The sequence below is a fragment of the Pseudophryne corroboree genome, chromosome 2 (genome assembly GCF_028390025.1).
Source record: "Pseudophryne corroboree isolate aPseCor3 chromosome 2, aPseCor3.hap2, whole genome shotgun sequence".
Taxonomy (NCBI): Eukaryota; Metazoa; Chordata; class Amphibia; order Anura; family Myobatrachidae; genus Pseudophryne; species Pseudophryne corroboree.
This window is the reverse complement of record NC_086445.1, coordinates 436372827-436388030: the sequence shown is the minus strand read 5'-3', so window position 1 is coordinate 436388030 and position 15204 is coordinate 436372827. Positions and strand designations below refer to the sequence as shown.

Here is a 15204-nt window from a genome sequence, read left to right as displayed (position 1 = left end):
AGGTACATCCATTGTCTGGGCTGACCATCAGCGAACAGAGCTATCCGTATCTCGGATACATCACAGTGGACCTCAAGTTCCCAAGAGAAGTGGCTGGGATTGAAAAGGAAGTGAAAGTAGTCGCCCTTGTGTGTCCAGATCCAGAAGAAGAGGACAGAGAGGTGCACGTTATCATAGGAATCAATGCCCATTTGTTCAATACACTAGCCCAATGGTGCAGAGAGGAGGGTGGAAAGGAATATAACTAGACGCTCACCATTCATCCTGTATGCCTGGCTGTCTATCGGAAAAAGGAGGCAGAAGAAGCTCAGAAAGAGTGTGTTGGTTGCAGACAGTTTCCAACCATGCTTTGAAGGTACAGATGACATGAAAGCCGATCTAGACAGACTGATCAAAGAAATGTTAGAGAGGAGAGACGTATTCTCCCTAGGAGATTGGGACCTAGGGCTGGCTAAAGAGGTCCAACATAAGATTAGTCTTACTGATGAAAAACCTTTTCGAGAAAGGTCACGAAGATTGGCCCCTGCAGATTTGTATGATGTAAGAAGTCATCTGAAAGGTCTACTGGAGAATGATGTTATTGAAAAATCAGAAAGCCCCTATTCCTCTCCAATAGTGGTGGCTCGTAAGAAGAATGGTGATATCCGGATGTGTGTGGACTATCAAACTCTTAATAAGCGAACAGTGCCAGACCAGTACACAGTGCCTAAAGTTAATGAGGCACTTGACTGTCTGCAAGGTAGCAAATGGTTCTCTGTGCTAGACCTCAGGAGTGGGTACTACCAGATTCTGATGAGTCCGGAAGATGCTGAGAAGACAGCCTTCATCTGCCCTGAAGGGTTCTTTCAGTTCAAGAGAATGCCACAGGGGGTAAAAGGTGCCCCAGCCACCTTTCAGAGGTGCATGGATGAGACAGTGGGAGACATGAATTTTCGTGAAGTAATCGTGTATCTGGATGACTTGATCGTTTTTGGAAGGACTCTACAAGAACATAACGAGAGATTGCTCAAAGTACTTGATCGATTTAAGAGTAAAGGGCTAAAGCGATCTTTAGAAAAGTGTTGACTATGCCAGAAGCAAGTCAAGTATGTTGGGCACATTGTCAGCCGAGAAGTGATCTCCACTGACCCAGCCAAGGTAGAAGCTGTGGCAGAGTGGCCAAGGCCAACAAAACTAAAGGAACTGAGGTATTTTCTGCGGTTCTGTGGGTACTACAGAAGATTTGTTCCAGGATATTCTAAATTAGCCAAGCCTTTGACAGAATTAACCAAAGGGTACCCACCAGTGAAGGGGCGGATGATCCAACAAGAAAATAAACACTTTCTCCGTGTTACTGACCTATTTGGGGAAAGATGGACAAAAGAGTGTGAAACTGCATTCAAGAAGTTGAAGGTTGCCTTACCCAGTCTCCAGTGCTCGCCTATGCAAACCCTGACCTTCCGTACGTTCTTCATGTAGATGCATCATTTGATGGACTCGGAGGAGAACTTTACCAAGAACAAAAAGGCCAGATGAGGCCCGTGCACTATGTTAGCCGAGGCCTATCACCCAGCGAAAAGAATTACCCTGTGCACAAGCTGGAATTCTTGGCATTAAAATGGGCCATTGTTGACCGTCTGCATGATTATTTGTATGGGGCTACATTTGAAGTCCATACTGACAACAATCCGTTGACATACATCCAGACTACAGCAAAGTTGGATGCCACAGGACATCGATGGCTGGCAGCTTTGGCTGTGTATGACTTCACGCTGAAGTACCGACCTGGCAAAGGAAACATTGATGCTGATGCTTTGTCCAGGTTGGCTGGAAGACATGCTGAATCACCTCAAGAAGAGTGGGTTGAAGTGCCTGCTCCAGAAGTAAGAGGTATGTGCCATGAAGGAAGAGTGGTGGTGCCGCCTGTGAGAGAATGTGTCACTGCATTGGGAGTTTCAGAAGCTGCACTGCCCAAACATTATTGCTGGCTGAGTCAGTTTGAACTGGGTGATCTGCAGAGGATCAGTAGGAAACAGCTGAAGAGTGATCAGCTAGAAGATCTGTATCTAGGAGCGGTCTATTGGATGATAAAGAACAATGAGAGGTTGGAGCCAAAGGCCCTTAAAACAGAAGAAGCCATCTTACTGCACAGTCAAAGAGAATTTCTGATGGTCAGAGGAGGCCTCCTTTATAGGGAATCCACCCGCAGAGACGGTAGAGTGAAAATACAGTTGGTTCTGCCAAAGAAACATCATGATTCTGTACTGAATGCCCTACATGACCAACATGGGCACTTAGGTGTTGAGAAAACAAGCGGGTTGATTGCTGATCAGTTCTATTGGCCAAGGATGGAGGCTGATATTGAAAAATATTGCAGAAATTGTGGGACTTGCATTCTGCGTAAATTACTGCCCGAAAGAGCTGCACCATTGAAAAACATTTCGAGTGATGGGCCACTAGGGCTGGTGTGTATTGATTTCCTTTCTGTAGAGCCAGATTAAAGCAACACAGCACATATTCTGGTCGTGACGGATCATTTCACTCGGTACGCCCAGGCCTACCCAGCCAAGGATCAAAGAGCCACAACTGTTGCCAAGATTCTATGGGAGAAATTCTTTGTGCACTATGGACTCCCTGCGCGGATCCATTCTGATCAAAGAAGAGATTTTGAGAGTCGGCTGATAAAAGAGATCTGCGAATTGTGCGGGATACAGAAGTCGAGGACTACACCATTCCATCCACAAGGGGACCCACAGCCAGAAAGATTCAATGGAACCCTTCTCAACATGATGGGCACTTTGGGCACTGTCAGGAAGGCACACTGGAGTAGGCACATCAGTCAGTTAGTACATGCATATAACTGCACAAAAAATGAGTCAACTGGATACTCACCATACCTCCTTATGTTTGGAAGAGAAGCCCGACTGCCTGTAGACATTTGTTTTGGAATAATGGAGGTTTCCCACTCGGGGGAGACACATTTACAGTATGTGCAGAGACTGCGAGAAGAACTGAGACACGCTCACAAGTTGGCTCAAGAAGCTTCTACTAAGTCTGGTTTGAGAAACAAGACTCGATATGACAGTCGAGTGAAAGAGAATGTACTGGGGATAGGAGACAGAGTACTGCTTCGCTACCTGGGAATACCAGGAAAGCATAAATTGGCAAATCGATGGAGAGAAGAACCCTATGAAGTGGTGGCCAAAATGTCTGGGGCACCTGTTTTCCATGTAAGGCCTGAAGGACAAACAGGGCCCATAAAGACTTATCACCATCAACACCTATTACTGATTGGGAGAGATGTGAGGTTCAAGACTCATCAAGCTGTTGAGACCACTGAGAGGGTGCCCTGGAGGAAGCCAGGAAGATTGAGGTCTACAAGGAGAGAGGAAACTAGAGATTATAAAGAGACAGAATGCAGTGAGGATGAATGGGGGTATGATTCTCCCACTATGGAAAATGAGACTGTCGTTCAAAGTCATGAGGTCACTAGACCCCACAGGTCTACTGAGATAGCTACCGGAGAGCCAAGAGGAGAACAGGTGTGCAGGTTGGAGGAGGTCGTACCTGAAGTAACAGTGGAAGTTAGAGCACCTGAGGGACAGGCTCAGGACCACCCAGAAGAGAGATGTTGGGGGAGAGGCTGAACAACCAGAAAGGGTGTCAGAGGGAGATGAGGGAGCCCTTCCAGCTATTATCCGACCCAGACGCACTACTAGGGCCCCTATGATATTTACATATGATGAGTTAGGAAGGGCCACTGAAGTGCCCAGGGTGGTTCACCCTCACTGGGTCTACCCTTGGCCTTATTTGGGGCCCACCCCTGTCATCGTAGGAGCTTGTCAGGGTATGTGTGGATGTGTAAACAGACAGAATGGTTTAACACATTCTTTTTCAGGATGTGGAACAGGCTCATCACTTTGTCAGCGGATCGCCAGTCCCACAGGGGGAGTATGTAGCGGCCAGCGCTTATGACAGACAGCAGATGTGAAATTGGACACCGGCCATTTTGTGTTTAGAGACTACAGACAGCCTTGGGTTTCAGGGGATATACAGAGAGACACACAGAGGTAAACAAGTCTAGTCTTGCAAGCCTTTCCTCGTATTCCAGTGTCTCCATACCCTTAATTAGTTTGGTCGCCCGCCTTTGAACCTTTTCTAGCTCCAGGATATCCTTTTTGTAGTAAGGTGCCCAGAATTGTACACAGTATTCAAGGTGTGGCCTCACAAGTGATTTATATAACGGGAGTATAAGACTGTCATCCCTAGCATCAATTCCCCGTTTTATGCATGCTAATATCTTATTAGCCTTCTTTGCTGCAGTCCTACTTTAGGTACTACTGCTTAGTTTGCTATCTATGAGGACACCTAAGTCCTTTTCCAATACAGAATCCTCTAATTTTACACCATTTAGTAGGTAGGTGTTATTTTTGTTCTTGTTACCACAGTGCATTTCCTTACACTTGTCTGTATTGAAGCGCATTCTCCATTTCGCAGCCCAAGCTTCTAATTTAACTAAGTCATTCTGAAGCGACTCAGCATCCCCCTCCGCATTTATAACTTTACACAATTTGGTATCATCTGCAAAAATTGACACCATGCTCTCTAGACCTTCTGTTAGGTCGTTAATGAAAATATTGAACAATAGCGGTGCTAAAACTGAGCCTTGCGGCACACCACTTAGTACTTCAGCCAAGTTGAAAAAGATCCATTAACCACAACGCGCTGCTCCCTATTATCTAACCAGTTTTTGACCCAAGTGCATATTGTGCTTCCTAGCCCTGAATCTTGTAGCTTGTAGATAAGTCTCATGTGTCATACAGTGTCGAATGCTTTGGCAAATTCTAAAAAGATTACATCCACCTCTTTACCCTGATCTAGGTTTGCGCTTACTGTTTCATAAAAGCCAAGTAAGTTGGTTTGACAGGATCTGTCCTTCATAAACCCATGTTGATTCCTTTTAATGACCTTATTGACTTCAAGGAACTTCTGAATACTATCACTTAGAATACCTTCCAATACTTTCCCCACTGTAGATGTAAGACTAACGGTCTATAATTACCTGGTTCAGCTTTACTTCCCTTTTTGAATTTAGGCACTACTTCCGCTATACGCCAGTCTTTGGGAACCATACCTGATATTACTGAATCCTTAAAGATCAAAAATAGCGGTTTTGCAAGTTCAGAGTGAAGCTCCATTAGAACCCTTGGGTAAATATCGTGAATCTTTAAATGTTTTAATCGGTCATAGACTACTACCTCACTTAAATAAGTACCTATCAGTGGGATATTCTCATTATTGAGATTATGTGTTAGTCCCTGAATTGGGGGGGTCATTCCGAGTTGTTCGCTCGGTAAAAATCTTCGCATCGCAGCGATTTTCCGCTTAATGCGCATGCGCAATGTCCGCACTGCGACTGCGCCAAGTAAATTTGCTATGCAGTTAGGATTTTTACTCACGGCTTTTTCTTCGTTCTGGCGATCGTAATGTGATTGACAGGAAATGGGTGTTACTGGGCGGAAACAGGCCGTTTTATGGGCGTGTGGGAAAAAACGCTACCGTTTCCGGAAAAAACGCAGGAGTGGCCGGAGAAACGGGGGAGTGTCTGGGCGAACGCTGGGTGTGTTTGTGACGTCAAACCAGGAACGACAAGCACTGAAATGATCGCAGATGCCGAGTAAGTCTGGAGCTACTCAGAAACTGCTACGAGGTGTGTAATCGCAATATTGCGAATACATCGTTCGCAATTTTAAGATGCTAAGATTCACTCCCAGTAGGCGGCGGCTTAGCATGAGCAAATCTGCTAAAATCCGCTTGCGAGCGAACAACTCGGAATGACCCCCTGGGTCCTCTCTAGTAAATACTGTTGAAAAAAACTAATTTAGTGTGTCCACTATGTCATTATCATTTTTGCTTAAGGACTCCCAACTTGTCTTTTAAAGGGCCTATACTCTCCTTCTTTAATCTCTTGCTATTAATGTATTTAAAGATTTATTTGGGATTCGCTTTGCTTTCCTTTGCTACTGGTTTTTCAGTTTCTACTTTAGACGCTCTTATTTCCTTTTTGCATATTTTGTTACATTCCTTTTAGTGCTGAAATGACTCTGCTTCCCCTTCAGATTTGTATTTTTTAAATGCTCGCCTTTTCTTGCCCATGAGTTCCTTTATCTTTTTGTTAAGCCACATCGGTTTATGATTTTTATTACTTTTTCTGCTGCTCGTAGGAATAAATTTGAGTGTATTTTTAGCTAGCAGGAATTTTAGTACCTCCCATTTCTCCGTAGTATTTTTTCCTAAAAACAAACCTTCCCATTCAATATCCCAGAAAAATACCCTCATCTTTTCAAAATTCGCTTTGCTAAAGTTTAGAGTCCTAGTTGAGCCAGTATAGGGCTGTTTATGAAAACTGATATTGAATGTGACCATATTGTGGTCACTGTTTCCTATGGGTTCCCCTACTATAATACCTGATACCAAATCCCCATTGTTTGTTAATACCAGGTCTAAGATTGCATTGTACCTAGTTGGTTCCTCAATTAGTTGAACTAAGTAGTTATCATTAATTGTGTTTAAAAACATATTGCCCTTAGCAGTATCACATGAATTGTTTTTCCAGTTTATCTCTGGATAGTTAAAATCTCCCATCACTACTATGTCTCCTATTCCTGCTGCTCTTTCAATTTGCTTTAGTAACAATTCCTCATACACCTAATACTAACTTTTTTATTCCTTTTTCCCTGCATGCAATTTCTACCCATAATGTCTCGACAGTGTCTCCATTCCCATCCTGAATATCTTCCCCTATATCAGGTTTTAAAAACGGCTTTATGTAAAGACACACCCCTCCACCCTTTTTATTTAGTCTGTCTATCCTAAACAGTGTATAGCCCTCTAGATTGACTGTCCAATCATGAGATTCGTCCCACCAAGTTTCAGTAATGCCTATAATATCATACTGTTTGCTTGCTGCAAGTATTTCTAGTTCGCCCTTTTTACCAGTAATGCTTCTAGCTTTTACATACATACAACTAAGATAAGTATTTTCCCTTGCGTTAGGGGCATCTTTCACCTTATGTAGCAATGATGACCTGTAATCGTCATTGGTTAGTGCTTTGGTAAAATCTCTTTTAGTGCCCATGTTAGTAACCTTACCGCCTGCTCTTACCCTCCCCCCCATGTCTAATGCTGAGTGTGGTATGCGTGAAATTCCTTGTGATACTGCTGTTTACGTTGTCATTACCCAGTCAGTGATTGCAAAGGCCAGAGTGTTATCTGTATACAAAAGGAAAGTTCAGGAAGGGACAGACAGACAGACAGACAGGAGAAAGCAGATTCATGTGTTATGTTCATTTCTTCTTATTACTGCATTATACACCCTTTAGATATGTGTGTGCATTACTGACCAATATGTTTCTATGCCTATTTAGTATATGTCCTCTTTTATTGATCGTACTATAGTTCCTTTTGTATAAATGCATAAAAGCAATTGCTATTCCAATCCAGACCCTTTAATAAATGTGCCAGGGTGGCATTTGCAACATATCCGTGTGATATATTCCTGTAGTGGGGGCGGTCTAAGCACGTGGTGGGCAGGGGGTTTCCTGAAGACCTCTGGTGTTCCTGAAATTGAACACTTCCCAGAAGAGCACATCACGTCAAGATTCAGGTGGAGGCACTAATACCAAGAGAAGTACAAGGTGAGAAGCATTGCAAAGCGGGAAGAGTTTAAATACACACCATTACCCAGAAAACCTAGGTAAAGGGGTGTTACATAAAAAAAAATTGCATATATAATAATAATAATAATAATAATAATAATAAGAATAATAAGAATAGTTTTATTTATATAGCACTCTTTCTCCAATAGTGCTTATTTGTATATAACGTACACTTTAAAATGTAGCATATGAAGTTTAAACATAGAAAACTTATGTACTGTTTAAATATAAACTGTTCAGAATAAATGTCCTACCTGGACAGAGTTCAGCTGATAAAAAAAAAGTGTTCTTTGTTTCTAAGACTAAAGTCCAAAAGTAAACACTTTCAGCATTTCAGTATTCACAATATTTTATACATATGCTCTCTGCTATCTCCTTCTGGATGTCCCAGCGCTTTCTTAAACTTAACACATGTCTAAGACTGAGCTGATCATCTTCCCTCCCTCCCACATAACCCCACCTCCCACAATTTCATTATCCATTGATGATGCCTCTCTCCACTTCAATCTATCCTCAATGCTGCTGCCCATCTAATCTTCCTCACCAAACGTACTATATCCACATCCCCTCTCTTGCAGGACCTTCACTGGCTACCCTTTCCATTCAGAATCAAATTCAAGCTTCTCACACTCACCTACAAAGCCCTCACCCACTCTTCTCCCTCTTACATCTCTGACCTTATCTCTTTACATTCCCACCCGTCCTCTTTGCTCTGCTAATGGACGCCATCCTTCCTGCCAACTGATTATCTCCTCCCACTCCTACCTACAAGATTTTGCACATGCTGCTCCCTATCTCTGGAATGCTCCACCTCTCCCCATCCGACTCTCCACCTCTCTACAAAACTTTAAACGGCTCTCAAGACCCCCTTCTTCACCAAACCCAGCCAACTCTCCTTCTAACCCTCTTGTCTATGCTCATTGTCTACCCCTTCTGTGTCACTCCGGACTATTAGCCCCTCACCTTGTAGATTGTAAGCTCGCAAGAGCAGGGACTTCTTTCCTCATGTGCCTTTTCTTACTTACACTATCTTATACTACATACTCCCTTTGATGGCACCTAACCCTGGGTTTTCTATACCTGTCCTGTACTGTAAGTGCTGTTTTCTTGTTTGCTCATTTGATTATGTACTGTGTAATGGGCTCTGCGGATCCCTTGTGGCGCCATAAAAATAAAGAATAATAATAATAATAATAATAATAATAATAATACATATGCCATTAATAATTCAATTATGATGTAGTCATCATTCCAATACACAAACGAATAATAACTATGAGATATCCAAATGTATGTAGAAGAAAATGAGTAGATAAAAGTATGTATATATAGTGTATCATGCTTCTACTGTTGGTCGTTTGTCATGTGACATTGAATTATTATTATTATTATTATTATTATTAGAATTAAAGGTTTCTTATATAGCGCAGCAACTTCCGTTGTGCTTTACAACTGGCCACAATTAGAAGACAAATCTGGGTAAAAACAAACAGTCATAGAGGTAGGAGGGCCCTGCTTGTAAGCTTACAGTCTATTGAATGACCATTGAGAGCACCTATACGATACACCTTATCCTTCATTGAATAACATTTCTTACTTAGGTGTGTGCCCACATGTATACCTGGGTGTCTGCAGCGGTCGAAAACTAGCAATATTAGTCAAATGATAACATATACATACAAAGATCTTTATCAGGCCTGAAGTAGGACAAATAATGTTTTAGCATTAGTCGTAAGCTGGGTATACACTGTTAGAGATATTTGCAGATATATCTATAGCAGGATCGGGCAGTGCGTTGCGCATACACACTGCCCGATCTGTCGTAACTGACGTCACAAACTGGGCAGGCAATTACATACACCCACCCATTTGAGTTGTTAATCACTGCCGGCTGGTGCAGGAAGTGTACAGGTGGTCAACTGGCCGCACGTACACACACAACCATGCACCGATATATTGGTTATCGTGTGTGTTGCAGGGCTGTGATATGTCTGAACGACGGCACTCACAGACATATCATTGGTACACACTGGCTGATGGGCAGCAATATATTGGCCGTTCAGTAGAACGAATGATATATCGGCCAGTGTGTACCCAGCATAAGAGTGCCCCAGCAACAAGAGTTCTCTTTTGCTTGATTGACTATTAAGTTAAAGTTGGGTACACACTGAGACGATATCGGCCCAATATGTTGTTTCCAGCCGAATTTGAACGACATATTGGGCATATCTTTTTGTGTGTATACGGGTGCCCGCAGTCACTAGCCAAGTCGCCTGTCAGCCCTGCTGCATGGCCAACCAGGCGATAACACCAGCAACACGGCAGTGGCGGATCTAGACTTAACTTTTAGGGGGGGCGGTTTAAGAATTATGACTCCTCCCCCTAATCATAGCCCCTCCCACTTAGTAATGCCCTTCCCGTTCACTTCTAAAATTTCCTATTGTTGCCATTAGTAATAAAATGTTGCCAGTTAGTGGAGAGAACCCTGCGCACTGGTGATACAGACTGGCGAATCGCCATTCCTTCCATCAGGGGTGGTAGAGGATAAGACAGTAGGGCAATTTAAACATGCATGGGATAGACATAAGGATATTCTTACAAAGAAATAAGGATCAGATAAGGTTAGAGATAAAAATAATGTAAAAAAAAAAAAGGGGCAGACTAGATGGGCCAAGTGGTTCTTATCTGCCGACAAATTCTGTTTCTACAGCACACAGAATGAGCCAAAATTCACATTATAGCACACTGAATGAGCCGACAGTCACATTATAGCACGCTGTATGAGCTGAAATTCACATCATAGCACACTGAATGAGCCGAAATTCACATTGTAGCACACTGTATGAGCCGAAATTCACATTATAGCACACAGAATGAGCTAAAATTCACATTATAGCACACAGTATGATCCGAAATTCACATTATAGCACACTGAATGAGCCGAAATTCACATTGTAGCACACTGAATGAGCCGAAATTTACATTGTAGCACACTGAATGAGCCGAAATTCACATCATAGCACACTGAATGAGCCGAAATGTACATTGTAGCACACTGAATGAGCCGAAATTCACATTATAGCACACTGAATGAGCCGAAATTCACATTGTAGCACACTGAATGAGCCGAAATTCACATGATAGCACGCAGAATGAGGGAAAATTCACATGATAGCACGCAGAATGAGGGAAAATTCACATTATAGCACGCAGAATGAGGCAAAATTCACATGATAGCACGCAGAATGAGGGAAAAATCACATTATAGCACACTGTATGAGGCAAAAATGACATGATAGCACGCAGAATGAGGCAAAATTCACATGATAGCACGCAGAATGAGGGAAAAATCACATTATAGCACGCAGAATGAGGCAAAATTCACATGATAGCACGCAGAATGAGGGAAAAATCACATTATAGCACACTGTATGAGGCAAAAATGACATGATAGCACGCAGAATGAGGCAAAATTCACATGATAGAACGCAGAATGAGCCGAAATTGACATTATAGCACGCAGAATGAGGCAAAATTCACATGATAGCACGCAGAATGAGGCAAAATTCACATGATAGCACGCAGAATGAGCCGAAATTGACATTATAACACGCAGAATGAGGCAAAATTCACATGATAGCACACAGAATGAGGGAAAAATCACATCATAGCACACTGTATGAGGCAAAAATGACATAGCACACAGAATGAGGCAAAATTCAGCCAAATAATGCAGGGAGAAGAGGGGGGGGGGGGGGGAGAGAAATGGGACACACACACACACACACACTCACACACTCCCACCTCATAGATGGAGGCCGGGTCCCGCCGCGGTATTGGGAACGGGGTGCAGAGCGGTGCAGAACGGTGCAGCACGGCGGAGGACGAAGACAGAGAGAGAGCGTCCTGATGCGCGTATAGGAAGGAGGGGGCGTGGTCAGAACAGAGGTCGCTGTACGCGCGTCAGGACGCACCTCTCTCTCCTCGTACCCCGCCGCGCTGCACCGCTCTCCACCCCGTTCCCAATACCGCGCCGGGACCCGGCCTCCATCCCGGTGCCGGTATATGTAGGGGGGGCGTTCGCCCTAATCGCCCCCGGCTAAATCCGCCACTGCAACACGGTGTATGATAATGAAGGACGTAACAGTGATCGTTCCATCCTTAGATTGTTCTTATGTGTACCGCCATATCTTCCAGGTACAAACCGTCTCAGTGTGTATCCAGCTTAAGTTACAGCATAGATGCCGACATTCTGGCTGCCTCCTCCGGCAGGGGGCATTGTGCGGCAAAGGGAGGCGTAAAGGGGAAGAGCATGGGGCGTGGCTGTGAGATCGCACCATTGTGGATTACTGGCATAGTGGGGCAGGGGGCGGAGTCACGATGATGCAAATCGCATCATCTACACCCCTGCTGCAGGGGATACTTGAGTGTTTCCCCAGGGGGTGCGGTGGCACGGCTGCCTGCTGGGAGGCTGGGAGCACCAGCTGATTTTCGGGAGCCCCTCAGCCATTCCGGGACAGTAGTTAAGAATGAGGTAAAGTACCTCACAAATGCTCCGAATACAGTGGGAAATTCCCGCTAATTGGACACTGTCCCGCTGTCTCTCCCGCAGCTTGCAGTGTCCCGTTGGCAGGGGTCAGATTGGGAGAGCCAGTGATCACCGCTGCTCTGCAAAGTAGCCGCTGGGAGGGTTAGCTGGGTGCTACCCAAATGCTCAGGGAGCACTGGGCACCCCCCCCAAAATGCCGAAAACAGGGGTCGCAGCGCTAGGCCCTGCCCCTCCACCTGAGGCCACGCCCACTCCTCCCGAGGTCAAACCCCAATTTTGGGCACGGCAGGTCCAGGGTCACCAGCGTCAAAAGTTGGGGGGTATCTTAATGCAATATTTAATCACAGTATAAATCAACAGTAACAGTATGATGCAAAACAGAATAAATGACTGACACTACAGTGTACTGAATAATATGCCACAGCTAGATCAGATATATATGGTAGACATTCAGGAATGTGTCCTGTATGCCTGTGCAGCAATAGTCTCTATGGCAGTAGAGCACAACGTCCCCAAACGAATAGAAGTGAGATCATAGTTGTCTCCCCCTCCTCCCTGCACAACCACCTTTTTCACTTATCTCACGGGAGTCCATGGGCATGTTATAACCCTCCCATTCACCACATTTGTCCCTCACCCCTATAACACATTTTTTATCCTCCACTGCAGCACATTTATTTGTCCTCCTTACCTGTCCTTTGGTAAGAAGGGGTGCTTCCCAGTCAGCAGCTGTGACTCTTCCTTTCAGTGACAACCTTGCAGTGAATAGGAAATTCTGTTCTGTCAGTCCCTTCCCATATGAGCAGTAGCAGTGAAAGCAGCTGTAAACATTTCACAATGTTGTACTTTGATCATGCAGAGTTCAGATCTCTACAGTATATAATTGCATTGTCCGGGCACACCCCTACACCAGGACTGAAGAGCAGGGCCGTAACAAGGTGTGCGCAGAGAGGGGGGAACCCAAACTCCGGCACTACAGTACAGGTTTTAATAATATCCATGTTTGAACCCAGATTGTTAAAACAAATTGACTGAGGTACTAATTAAGTCTCCTGCGCTCAAGCATGAATATTCTTAAAACCTGGACTGTAATTATGGAATTTGGAAACCTCTGTCTTAACATAAAGATTTTTCCGTACTTTTTACTTTACAGGGGCTGCAAACAAAAAGCCATATTAACTCCCAGTGAGACCCACATTAGTTTACCACTGATTTCTAATTGCAAATGGAAAAAGTCGTGGTCACGGGTTTTGGACCTATGGTACCAAGGACGTGCGGTGAGGCAAATGGTTCAGGAGGCACTGACTAGTACCAGAGCCAGATTTGCACACAATATATGAGCCAAAGGGTACATCTGGGCATTATATACAGGTGCAGCAGTATATATGGTTGTAAAATTTGGTGAGTTTTGATCATAGATGTGCTGAAAAGATACTAGAGATGTGCAGCTGGCACTTTACGTGTTTTGTGTTTTGGTTTTGGTTCTAATTCCAGTTTTGTGTTTTGGTTTTGGCTTGGTTTTGCCAAAACCACCCTTTTGTGTTTTGGTTTTGGATCTGGCTATTTAAAAAAAAAAAAATTTGGCTAAAATCACAGAATTTGGGGGTAATTTTGATCCTAAGGTATTATTAACCTCAATAACATTCATTTCCACTCATTTCTAGTCTTTTGTGAACACATCACACCTCACAATATTATTTTTAGGTCAAAAGGTTGCACCGAGGTTGCTGGATGACTAAGCTAAGCGACACAAGTGTGTGGCACAAACACCTGGCCCATCTAGGAGTGGCGCTGCAGTGTCAGACAGGAGGGCAGATATAAAAAAAAAGGCCCCAAACAGCACACGATGCAAAGAAGTAAAAGAGGTGCACCGAGATTGCTGTATGACTAAGCCAAGCAACAGAAGTGTGCGGCACAAACACCTAGCCCATCTAGAAGTGGCACTGCAGTGTCAGACAGGATGGCACGTTTCAAAAACCAGGCCCCAAACAGCACCTCATGCAAAGATGTAGAAGAGCAGCAATGAGGTAGCTGTATGGCTAAGCCAAGAGACACAAACAATTCCCACTGGAATTATACGTCCAAATTACTGGAATTGAATGGCAAAATCACTGGAATTATACGTTCAAATCACTGGAATTATACTGCAAAACCACTGGAATTATACTGCAAAATCACTGTAATTATATGTCCAAATCACTGGAATTAAATGGCAAAATCACTGGAATTATATGTCCAAATCACTGGAATTAAATGGCAATACCACTGGACATATACGGAAGTGTCAGACAGGATGGCACTTTAAAAAAATAGTCCCCAAACAGCACATGATGCTAAGAAGAAAAAAAGGTGCACCGAGATTGCTGTATGACTAAGCGAAGCGACACAACCACCTGGCCCATCTAGTAGTGCCACACAGTGGCTGAATGTCGAGAGTGGACCGCAATTGTTCGGTCCACTGACAGCATCTCCAGCACGCCCCTGTCATTTTATAAAAAATTCTGCAGTTGGTGGACTTATACAGCAGTACCTCAGGACTAATACAGCAGTACCCCTGGACTCATACGGAAGTGTCAGACAGGATGGCACTTTTCAAAAACTAGGCCCCAAACAGCACCTCATGCAAAGATGTTTAAGAGGTGCAATGAGGTAGCTGTATGACTAAGCCAAGCGACACAAACAATTCCCACTGGAATTATACGTCCATATCACTGGAATTATACGTCCAAATCATTGGAATTATAAAGCAAAATCACTGGAATTATACGTCCAAATCACTGGAATTATATGTCCAAATCACTGATTAAATGGCAGTACCACTGGACAGGATGGCACTTAAAAAAAAAAATGTCCACAAACAGCACATAAGAAGAAGAAAAAGGTGCAAGATGGAATTGTCCTTGTGCCCTCCCACCCACCCTTATGTTGTATAAACAGGACATGCACACTTTAACAAAC

The 15204-nt window shown here is 43.8% G+C and overlaps 1 protein-coding gene across 3 annotated transcripts in view; it reads right to left on the bottom strand.

Annotated features, from left to right (window-relative positions):
• HHLA2 (HHLA2 member of B7 family) overlaps window positions 1-13060 on the bottom strand; it is a 127871-nt gene extending 114811 nt beyond the window's left edge. For 2 of the 3 annotated variants that reach the window (XR_010223106.1, XM_063953627.1), the window contains exon 1: window positions 12938-13058. The gene's annotated coding sequence lies outside the window, so the exon portion shown is untranslated. Of the gene's footprint in view, window positions 1-12937 lie in introns of all 3 variants that reach the window. The other variant, XM_063953625.1, reaches the window with a different exon arrangement.
• Between the last annotated feature and the right edge of the window lie 2144 nt (window positions 13061-15204).